Below are 12,890 nucleotides of genomic sequence, written 5' to 3'. Positions count from 1 at the left end.
CTCAATCTGAGAAGAGTAATTTGTGTTGAAATGAGTGAAAATTGCAATTTATATTTTTAAATGTTTTGTTCTTCTGTAAATTCTGTTCAGACAGAGGAGAATCTGGCAAATGTTCCACATTCAACAGACTGAACCATCAAGGGCAATTACACCACCTCCACCAGCACCCAAGTGTATTCAACAAAAACAATGTAGGGATTCAGTCCAGGATCTAACGCAATTTTTTTTCTCAAATTGAGAAAATTACTGAAGGACGGACAAGCTGTTATTCATTATTGACTAACAAAATGGCACCGTTGTGCAGAAATAATTGTAATCTGTGATTTCTACTCAAATTTTTTGTTTGTTTTATTCCATTATTGTAAAAGTGTTCAATTTACTGAAAACCCTGTTTGCCTGAAGTCCCGATTTTTGGCACGCTGAGCATGTTGTTTGTGCACCTATGCTCACTGTTCTGTTTGTTGGAACAGTTGCCTAGTCATAAATTTACTGGACTGGTAATTCAGAAGACATGAATAATTGACCAGGGGCATGATTCAAATACTACAACAGCAGGTGCAAAATTCAAATTCAGTGAATTAAATGAATTTGGAATTAAAATGTCAAATTAGGAATAGTGACGGTGAAACTTCTAGATGGTTGTTGATAATATGTTTGGTTCAATCATGTCCAGTTGGGAAGGAAACCTGCCAATCTTAACTCTGTCTGGCAAGTATGTGACTCCAAATTCACAGCAATGTGGTTAACTGTTAAATGCCCTCTGAAATAACTGAACAAGTCAATTAGTTGTACCAGCTAAACAAATTCCATGAATAACAAAAAAAGAAACATCCAGCATAAACCTAAGCAGTGGTCACAACAATGGCACACCTAGTCCAATTGCAAAGTCCTAAGAACATAAGGACCAGGAGCAGGAGTAGGCCATCTGGCCCCTCGAACCCACTCCGCCATTCAATAAGATCATGGCTGATCTTTTCGTGGCTTCAACTCCACTTACTCACCCTCTCACCATCACCCTTAATCCCTTTATTGTTCAAAAAGTTATCTATCTTAACTTCAAAAACCTTCAGTGAGGAAGCCTCAATTACTTCACTGGGCAGGGAATTCCACGGATTCACAACCCTTTGGGTGAAGAAATTCATACTCAATTCAGTCCTAAATCTGCTCCCCCCCTTATTTTGAGACTATGCTTGTTCCAGTTTCACTCACCAGAGGAAACATCCTCCCTGCTTCTATTTTTTCTGTTCCTTTCATAATTTTATATGTTTCCTAAGATTGCCCCTCATTCTTTGAAATTCCAATGAATATAATCCCAGTCCTGATGAAGGGTCGAGGCCTGAAACGTTGACTGTCCTGCTCCTCTGACGCTGCCTGACTTGCTGTGTTCCTCCAGCTCCACACTGTATTGACCATATTCCTAGTCTACTCAGTCTGTCCTCACAAGCCAACCCAGTCAACTCCAGAATAACCTAGTCAATAACCAGAACAACCTAGTCTGCACCCCCTCCAGTGCCAATACATCCTTTCTGAAGTAAGGAGAACAAAACTGCTTGCAGTGCTCCAGGTGTGGCCTCACCAGCACCCTATACAGCTGTAACATAATGTCCCTGCTTTTAAACTCAATCCCTCTGGCAATGAAGGACAAAATTCTCTTTGCCTTCTTAATGACCTGTTGTACCTGCAAAGCAGCCTCTGTGATTCATGTACAAGGACACCCAGCACAGCAGCATGCTGCAAATTTTTACTGTTCAAATAATAGCCCTTTTTACTGTTATTCCTTCCAAAATGGATGACTTCACATTTATCAACATTGTACCCCATCTGCCAGACCTTTGCCCACTCACTTAAACTATCTATATCCCTCTGCAAATTTTCAGAGTCCTCTGCACACTTTGCTCTATCACTCAGCTTACAGTTATCCACAAACTTTTGACACACTACACATTGTCCCCAACTCCAAATCATCGATGTAAATTGTAAACAATTGCGGTCCCAACACTGATCCTTGAGGCACACCACTCGTCACTGATTGCTAGCTACAAAAGTGCTACTTTATCCCCATTCTTTGCTCCCTGTTAGTTAACCAAACCTGTATCCATGCTAATACATTGCCTGTAACGCTGTGCACCTCTCCAACAACATTTGAGGAAATGTTCCCTAGACCGGTAAAGCAACAGCTTGGCATATTCACAGAATCATATACATTTCACCCATCACCATCCTTGTGTATGTCCTGTTCCACTGGCAGAACAGACCTGGGAAAGGTGGCACTGCAGTGTTCAATGGGGATGCACAGAAATGGCGAGGGAGCACCACTATTTTCAGAAATGACTGAGTTCCAACATATGTAGCAGCCAAACTGAGTATGAGCAGGTGACAACGAAAGGAAATAAAACATTCTTGTCATCATTAAATTCCCCCTCATAGATATCTTTGTCCTGTATTGGAAGGAGGGAATGCTCCACAGTCCTTGTAGAGACAAAATTCTGCTTTCACAATGAGGGCACCATCAGTTACACTGCATGCAACTACAGCTGCACTGTGATAGATTCAGAACAAACTTAACAAGTCAAAACTGGAATCCATGAGCATTCTGGGTCATCATCAGCAGCAAAACCTTACTCCATCACAATCTGTAATAGCTTGAGCTGGCATATGCCTCACTACCATTAGCATCAATACATAGGAATAACATGCATGATAAACAGTGGGGAAAAAAAATAGAAGCATAGAAAATAGGAGCAGGAGTAGGCCAATTCGTCATTCAAGTCTACATCACCATTCAATGTGATCATGACAGATCATCCAATTCAGTACTGTTTCTACTTTCTCCCCGTACCCTTTGATCCTTTAACCCTGAGAACTATATCTAACGTCTTCTTGAAAACATTTGATGTTTTGTGCTCAACCACTTTCTGTGGCAAAGAATTCTAGAGACTCACCACTCTCTGACTGAGAATAATTTCATCCCATCTCAGTCCTGAATGGCCTACTCCCATATCCTTAGACAGTGACCACTGGTTCTGGACTCTCCTGGGAATATCCTTCCCATATTTATCCTGTCTGGTCCTGTTAGGATTTCTTATTGGCTGGCTGTTCAGCCAGAGAGGGGATACGGCATGTAAATGATTGTTTATTGTGTACCTTCAAAGGAGGAAGAATATTCTACCTGGTTAAACAAATGTAGTCTAGCCCACTGTTGCATTGGATTCCCCTGCATCCTGAAATCAGATCCTGCAGCACCCAAAAATGAGCATTTTACAGCCTACATGCTGGCTAGGCTGAAATCTCTAATCCGGAGGTTAATATTCAGTACACAGCCCAGGAGTCATCAAAATGGACCTCAGTTGTACTTAATTTAATAGAAACAATTTGTTTGTAATTGAGCATGTCAAGTACCCACGGATTTGCAATGAGCAGTAGGAGTTTGGAACATTGAAATGTCAGGTGTCAGCATTGGCAGCAGTGCAAAAATAACAGCTCTAAGCAGGCCAGTTGTCTTCCTTTAGAGTTTGAAATCTTTCTTTTCCCCTACAGCAAAAAAAATTCAAATGCGTTTGTTTCAACTTGAAAATTGAAGATTTAGACTTGAAATAATCCTTTCGGACCCATCAGGTTTTGGAATACATTTTTAAAAATGTTGTGAATGTTTTGTGATTTTAGGAATGATTTGTAAGGATTATTACAATCCCAGCTGCTGTTATTACTGGTCAAGTCAGGACCAGACTAAATCTGGCCTGACAGATCCTGACTTTTTTTCTATTTAACGAGGTGATCTTTCACTGAAACACAAGCAACAATGATACAGATCTAATTTTAACAAGGAAATATGAGTTTATTACATAAAAGAAAGGATAAAATCGAATAAAGCAAGCTATTTACATATAACAAAATTTGAAAGATATTAAAACGACTACAAAAGTAGAATATTCCATCATTCACAATAGTATAGTACTTAGACACCATGGAGAACTCCCTTCTCTATCAGATCTGCAAGTTTGACTTAACTGTTTCTTTCAATTCCCAGTCTTGGAGTTTGATAAACTCTTCCTGGGGATTCATACAACTGAGCTTCAAGTATGCCCTTCAGAATTCTAATCAAAGACTTCTGTTTGGAACTTTTAAGCTCAACCACCTACTCTAACTGTTCTGATCTGTCTCCTTTCTCGAGGACAAACTGTTTTATTCACCCAACTACAAACAGGCCATCTGCAAACTGAAACCAAAACCTTTCCAAAATATAGATTTTTATTCCCCCAACAAGTTAAAAAAATAATCCTGATCCTTCCAACTGAATGCAAGCTAATGCTCCTCAAATGTTCGTTAGTTCATATAATTCTCCCAATGCAAACAGATTTCTGTTACCATTCTGGAAAGTTTTTTAAAATGATGTGATGTCTTAAATGGTTGTGCATTGTCCTATAACTTTTAATGCAATCTGCACACAAAATGTACAATTTGTAAAATAATGTTTTGGTTTAATCTTTCAAAACTTGAGAAGAAGCAAGAACAAATAATTGGAGTCTAGCTCTGTGATAATAAAATTGCAAAATGGAGTTGGTCCCACTGACTCAAGAAGCTGAGCAGGGGCAGCGGGGACAGACACATACCAAGGCTAAAAGGCTTGGCTTGGTTCTCTGTATCTTCACCTTGATGTGCAAGACATATTTGGGTCATCTCGCCCTCATTTGCCTCTTACCATTCCCGTCTATCATCTGCCCGCATGGCTCCTTATGCCTTTCATGCCAATTTAGTGCCATATAACCACACCCATGACCATTCATAATGTCGGGCCAACTCATTGCTAACTCATTCTCTTTCCTCTTGCATTTGCCCAGTGTGCACTATGTATATGACTAATGAGACATATGATAATAATAGCATGTAGTGAGCCACTGAATAATAATAGCATGTACAAAACCACTGAATAATAATAGCATGGAGCCACTAAGAAGAAATAGGCACTGCTGTTCCTACAGTTCTATAAAAGTATTAATCAACAGCCATTAAATCATGAATAACAAGCTTCAAACACTTTATACCTCCGAATCTAGTCCAAATGGCATTGAGACATTGACAAAAGTTACTCCAGAAAGAACAACAATCCATCAAGCAAAATCAATTCATTTCAATTGTCAGAACAGAACACCTACTAAGTAATTGCTTTTAGTGGTCTGAGCTCTCAGCCAAGCCCCATTATGGTTGGCTGTCTAGACCACCAAAAACTCAGCAGGAGGTTTGTTGAAAGAGCATGGTAAAGACTTTTGATCTTGCCTTTCACGAGGTTCCTGTATCCAGGTTACAGTTAAAGATTACTCTGAACCACAAACCACAACCATAAGACCATAAGACAGAGGAGGAGAAATTAGGCCATTCGGCCCACCTAGTCTGCTCTGCCTTTCAATCATGGCTGATAAGTTCCTCAACCCCATTATCCCACTTTCTCCCCGTAACCCTTGCTCTCCTTGATAATCAAGAACCTATCTATCTCAGTCTTAAATGTACTCAATGACCTGGCCTCCACAGCTTTCTGTGGCAGTAAATTCCATAGATTCAACACTCTCTGGCTGAAGAATTTTCTCCTTATCTCCGTTCTAATAGGTCTTAACTTTACTCTAACGCTATGCCCTCGGGTCTTAGTCTCTCCTACAAATGAAAACATCTTCCCAACTTCTACTCTGTCCAGGCCATTCAGTATTCTGTAAGTTTCAATTAGATCCCCCATCATCCTTGTAAACTCCAATGAGTCGAGTCCCAGAGTCCTCAAACATTCCCCATATGTTAAGCTTTTCATTCCTGGGACCATTCTTGTGAACCTCCTCTGAACCTGCTCCTGAGCCAGTACATCCTTCCTGAGATATGGGGCCCAAAACTGCACACAATATTCCAAATGTGGGCTGACCAGAGCCTTATAAAGCATCAGTAGTACATCCCTGCTTTTATATTCAAGTCATCTCAAAATAAATGCCAACATTTTATTTTGCCTTCCTGACTATTGACTCAACCTGCAAGTTTACCTTGAGACAATCCTGGACTAGAACTCCCAAGTTTCTTTGCACTTCAGACTTCTGAATTTTCTCTATTTAGAAAATAGTCCTTGCTTCCATTCTTCTTACCAAAGTGCATGACCTCACACTTTCCCACGTTGTACTCCATCTGCCACTTCTTTGCCCACTCTCCTAACCTGTCCAAGTCCTTCTGCAGCCTCCCCACCTCCTCAATACTACCTGTCCCTCCACCTATCTTTGTATCATCTGCAAACTTAGCCAGAATGCCCACAGTTCCTTCATCTAGATCATTAATGTATAAAGTGAAAAGTTGTGGTCCCAATACTGACGCTCGTGGAACACCACTTGTCACCGGATGCCATCCTGAGAAAAACCCTTTTATCCCCACTCTCTGCTTTCTGCCAGACAGCCAATCTTCTATCCATGTTAGCACCTTGCCTGTAACACCATGGGCCCTTATCTTACTCAGCAGCCTCCTGTGCGGCACCTTGTAAAGGCCTTTTTAAAGTCCAGGTATATAACATCCATTGGCTCTCCATGGTCTACCCTGCTGGTTACTTCCTCAAAGAATTCTCGCAGATTTTTCAACCATGACCTCCCTTGATGAAACCATGCTGACTTTGCCCTACTTTACCACACACTTCCAAATATTCAGAAATCTCATCCTTTACAATGGACTCCAAAATCTTACCCACGACCGAGGTTAGGCTAATCGGCCTGTAATTTTCCATCTTTTGCCTTACTCCCTTTTTAAACAGGGATGTCACGTTAGCGATTTTCCAGTCCTCTGAGACCCTCCCTGACTCTAGCGATTCCTGAAAGATCACCATTAGCGCTTCCACTATCTCTTCAACTATCTCCTTTAGAACTCTGGGCTGTAGTCCATCTGGTCCAGGTGATTTATCCACCTTCAGGCTATTCAGTTTTTCTAGCACCTTTTCCTTGGTGATGGCCACTATACTCAGCTCTGCCCCTTGACTATCTTGAATTTTTTGGGATATTACTCGTGTCTTCCACCATGAAGATTGACATGAAGTAATTATTCAGTTTCTCAGCCATTTCCTTGTTCCCCACTACTATCTCTCCACCGTCATTTTCCAGTGGTCCAAATATCCACTTTTACCTCTCTTTTGCCCTTTTTATATCTAAAGAAACTCTTCCAGTCTTCATTTATATTACTGGCTAGCTTACCCTCATTTTTAATCTTCTCCCTGCTTATTTCTTTTTTTGTTGCCGTCTGTTGGTCTTTGTTAGCTTCCCAATACTCTGGTTTCCCACTGCCCTTTGCCACATTATATGTTTTCTCTTTTGCTTTTATGCTATCCCTGACTTCCTTAGTCAGCCATGGTTGCCTCATCCTCCCTGTACCATGCTTCTTTTTCCAAGGGGAAAAGAAGCTGGCATGGCTCCAGGAAAATAATAGGGACTATGCATGCATCGTTTTCATATGTGTCTAACTTACTTTCTTACTTAGGTTTTGCAAAAAGCAATATTTGATATTGTATTTTCTCTATTGATTGAGCTGACCCAAGGAGCCAGGCTGTCTCAAAGCAGTTCTTCTGAAACTCCAATCTATTGTTCCATCCAAAATCTTGCAGCATAGTCTCATCAATATCTATTCAATATAGTTAATCGAGATAAATGGCTTGCATATCTGTCTGGCTTGATCCAATTTGACAATGAATTCTACAAGTTTCCTGGCTTACTATCTCAGTTCCCTTCCTAGCATAGATAACACAATGCGGAGCTGGAGGAGCACAGCAGGCCAGGCAGCATCAGAGGAGCAGGAAAGTTGATGTTTCAGTTCGGGAAACAATCTAGTTCAGAAAGGAGAAAGGTCCTGACCTGCTGTGCTCTTCCAGCTCCATGCTGTATTATCTCTGACTCCAGCATCGGCAGTTCTTACTATCTCTCTTCCCAGCATGCTGTTCAGTTGGCCAGTTTTCCCAGCATACTGTTCAGTTGGCCAAAGTTGCTTTTAATGCCCCAAAAGATCTGTTATTTGCCTCCAAAATGAAAACAGCAGATCAGATGCACAGTGGTCACTATCCCACAGCCTTATGCCTTTCCACTGAACACTCGGATTGCCAGAAATGAATAAGGGCAGGATTCCAGTTTTGGATCTTCATTCACCATTTTTAAGTGGTTCTAGCATTGTTTTAACTCTATGATAATCCAGGCTGAAGTATCAGTTAATCTCAGAGCAGATTTAAAGAAAAATTCTTGATGATTGACATGATGAAAGTGAGTTGGTATTTGCACAATGTGTGATTTAGAACACAGGAAAATGCAGTCTCGTGTTACTTTTCAGTTCTTGTTACTTGAGAGGTTTACTGTGCAGTGTAGTTAGACTTGAAATAATTCCTATTGTTAATAGCATCTACTCACAGACCCATCATTTTATGAATCACACTACTATGCAGGTAAGCTTTGCATTCTGTTGCAAGCAAAAGTCATGTTGATATTTTTAAGTCAGAGAACATAAGGAGTTGTAATCTTTTGTGAAATGCTTCACGAGCATATAACTAAAACCGATAGGGAATGACATCTTTCATCCATAAAACAACATTTGGCAATGTAATTTTAAAATCAGTAATTTAATGTCTTTTAAATGTAAAGACTCCATTGTATTTGTCAAAATGGAAACAATCTAGTTCCTCCCAGTTTAAACAAAAACATGGGTCTTCAGAGGTGAATACAATTGATATTAAGACAAAGCTATTTTAAAATACGTAAATGGGAGTGATCTAGCATTCTAGTTAGATTAAAACATGTAAATCTTTATATAAAGGTAAAGGTAGAAAACAAAAGCCATTGATAATTAATTGAACTTAGTAGTCCATAAATGCTAGCAGTTAACATGAGGTTACCTGCATTGGTGAAACTCTAACGTAAGACCGTTCAGCAGGCTAGTTTGTGGCCAGAGGTGGATCAAGGCTTTGTTGTCTCTCAAATTTGCAGCTGGTTGTAAATCTGATCTGTCAGTGAACGTTGACATTGAGTGAAGGCTGCAATAAATAGCACTGCCTTTGTACAGTAGGAGCTTCTATGAAGGTATGTGACGCACCAAATATTAATCAGCTTATACATTTCAGAGGAGGTGAGTCAAGCATCAGAGACAAAGCAACCTTTTCCTCTCTCTCTCTAACTCAGCATAAGTTACCAAACAACATTTCTTTCCTTTATGAAAATTTTGGTGCCAGCAGTATTCCTCAGTTTTTTTTTTGCATGCCAAAATATATTCCTGCATTCTAATCATATTCAACAATAACTTTATTTATCACTTTTAAGGTAGCAAGCCAACATAATGTGCTTCATGAATGAAGTCAGACACAATCCGACAACTTTGCATTGTAACGGATAGTAGTCGAGGTGAACAATTATTATCCTAAAGGTTGTATAGAGCCACTTTGACTGACATTGCAGCTTGTTGGTGTTGACAATCATACAAATTAGAAGATTGGAACGTTTTGCAGTAAGAATTAGACAATGTTTCTGAAAACTAAATGTTAGGAAACTCATTGCCTTTCATTGTAGCTATTTTTTCTAATTTTTAGAAATGATCCTAATATTTAATCTGCAGGCCAACAATGTGCAGTTAATTTATGCAACTCAAGTTATTGAGTCTTGTTTGAACTAAAATGCAGAGAATCTGGTTTGTGGAAAGCAGTCAGAATTCAGAGCAACAATACTATATATTTATGGGCAAATGTAATTCCCATATTCTTGATTAAAAAAAAACGGGGACATCCTAATTAAAATAGCAAATGCAGCAAAATAGACGATTTTTTTTAAAACATGGTTTAGAATTATGTTAATAATAACTCTATGCAAATTTTGGTGTGTCATTCCTTTCCAAGTATCTAAAACCGCCATACTGAGGTGGTCATTAACACTGATGAAAATAGTGTGAGTAGGAAGGGTTGAGGTATTGAGGGTATTGGGTATATAGCAATGTGGAGGAAGGGCAGGAGTTGGAATAGGTTAGGCACCTGCATTCCCAAGGCATTTAGCCCCTCCACCTAACTAAGTCGTAGGTTGAAACAAAAACAAAGTTGCTGTAAAAGCTCAGCAGGTCGGGCAGCATCTGTGAAGAAAAAGTCTTCTAAGTCATAGGTTGACTGCCCATCCTTAACAATTGAGGGCCACCATGCCATTGCAAAATTTGAACCTAATTAGATTGACTGTGCTACGATGATACTTTTACTTCTGAATTTGGGAGGCCGGCAACAGGTCAAACCATGGCCTGGATCGTGAAGAGGACAAGTTTAAGGTTATCATGGAATGATTTGTTCACAAATAACTCTTTCACTCACTTAATCAATATTTGTGTGATCAAGTCATCTTGGTGTACAAGTGACACAAGTTACATAATTAATGCTTTTAAAAACCTCAACTGTTCAAAGAAAGACAATGATAATAATGAGCAAGTTTGGCAAAGCTTCTAAACAGTCAAATGAAACATAAGTATATTAATCATTGTTACACCAAGCCAAGTATTTGTTGATCTACAGTGTTATATGTTCTATGAATAGGAGACATGAAACTTTAAAGATGACTGGTCTCCCCAAAGAAAACAAAATCCTTTCTTTTTACGGACCATTTTGGCATCCATTTTCTTTTCACCTCCATTTAGTCGATATAGTTCAAACACATTTCAATGGGGATGCTTTCGCTTTAACTGCGAGGAGAAAAATACCTGCTTTGGAATGATTGGTTTTGCAAGATGATAATTATATCAGAGGCTGATTGATTTTCCTGAAATGTACAAAATTAAAAGAAGCAAACGACAAAAGACAAAGAACCAAATACTTGATCACAATGAATATGCACAGTGTATTTCAATACAAATTGTGTCATCCCATAAAGCATTTGGAAAACATACAAACCAAGGTCATAACATACAATTCAAGAAAATAATGTATTTTAGGAGTAAATTCAGTGATCACACATTCAGGGGGTGGGTGTAGTGAATGAGGAGAACTATCTCAAAGTATGTAGCTTTGTAAATTTTATATTTTAGCATTGTAGACTAATGATCTGTTGAGGCATCATTTCACTTGAATAGATATCTGTAAAATTTGTATTGCGTATTAGCTAATTTTGCTGGATAAACTTATAAACCTTAGTATTGTTCAAGGGAACCTATTTATATGCTCAACCATATATCAAATCTATCATCCATTAATACAGTGATTTATTCATATATGTTTGATTATTGACTTATTTATCAAAAATGAAGACATCTCTTAATTAAATAAGGCAAACTAAATTGAACTTTCTTTGAATTATTTACAACTAAAATCTCAATGGAAAGGATATATCATCTATGACTAAATTCATAGTGTCAAATTGAAAGAAAAAAAAAATCAAAAGATAAAAATCAGTAACAGTTCATAAAAACGAACAGAATAAGAAAACAGGAAAATGACTTAAAGAATAATGATTATAGTATGAAATTATAAAAACAGCAAAAATTTCTGCATTTTATTTCTATATTAAAAATGAAAGGATCATCTAAATTGATCATTTCCCCTCAACAGAATGTGGATGAGGGTTTAATCATGAAAAATAAGGAAATAGCAGACAAATTAAATAGATCTTTCCATTAATTAGTTGCATTTATCCAGCATCTCCTTGACTGCATTTGTTTTTGTCACCTCAACTACTAATACTCCGTGGCCAAATCTTAAATTTGTCCAATTCTAGCATTGATCATGCACATTTCTGTTGCTTCCATTCAGGACAGGTCGGCTTTCCTCACATGATCATGTGTTTCTCACTTCATTAATGTTGTGGAACAGTGAATCTTAAGGGGTGATCTGACAAGAAATTCTAAACCACATCGGGCTGGTGAGGGAGAATAACAATCAAATAGAGATTTCATTTCTAATTCATTATAAATAGTCCCTATGGAGTATACATGCAGCTATGATGTTTGAATAGTATGTTCAAAGTCTCACTTACTGTCACTTCCCATGCCAACATGTGCTGCCAATCAAATTATGACTCTTAAGCATCATACCAACTCAATGCTAATTTATGCCTCCTATCCACTCGGATGGCCCCTATCACCCTCCATGCCAACTCATGACTCAGTAGATACTTTGTGCAGAACAAAGAAGCCGATACTAAAAATGGCATATGGGGATCTGCTGCAAAAGGCCCTCATTCGAAAATCTTAATTTGGAAATAAACCTCCTGTTTATATGACTGTCTATAAAATTATCAATCAAACAGACTATTAAAGTATCAATAACTAATTGATTTAACACATCAATTAAGAAAGCTTAGAAAAGTAACTTCTTACAACCACATAAAGATGTCAATCAAGAGACTTGACTGTTCTCCCAAGCTAGCAAAACAAAAATCCACTGAGATAAAATTGAATCAGAGATAGTAGGAACTGCAGATGCTGGAGAATCCGAGACAACAAGGTGCAGGGCTGGATGAACACAGCAGGCCAAGCAGCATCATAGGAGCAGAGAGGCTGACGTTTCGGGCCTAGACCCTTCATCAGAAAATGGGGAGGGGAAGGGGGTTCTGAAATAAATAGGGAGAGAGTGGGAGGTGGATAGAAGAGGGATAGAGGAGAGGATAGGTGGAGAGGAAACAAACAGGTCGAAGAGGCGGGGATGGAGCCAGTAAAGGTGAGTGGAGGTAGGGAGTTAGGGAGGGGATAGGTCAGTCCAGGGAGGATGGACAGGTCAAGGGGGCGGGATGAGGTTGGTCGGTAGGAGATGGAGGTGCGGCTTGAGGTGGGAGGAGGGGATAGGTGGGAGGAAGAACAGGTTAGGGAGGCAGGGACGAGCTGGACTGGTTTTGGGATGCGGTAGGGGGAGGGGAGATTTTGAAACTTGTGAAATCCACATTGATACCATT

The sequence above is a fragment of the Rhincodon typus genome, chromosome 11, assembly GCF_021869965.1.
Source record: "Rhincodon typus isolate 14 chromosome 11, sRhiTyp1.1, whole genome shotgun sequence".
Lineage (NCBI taxonomy): Eukaryota > Metazoa > Chordata > Chondrichthyes > Orectolobiformes > Rhincodontidae > Rhincodon > Rhincodon typus.
Note: the sequence above shows the minus strand (reverse complement) of the source record.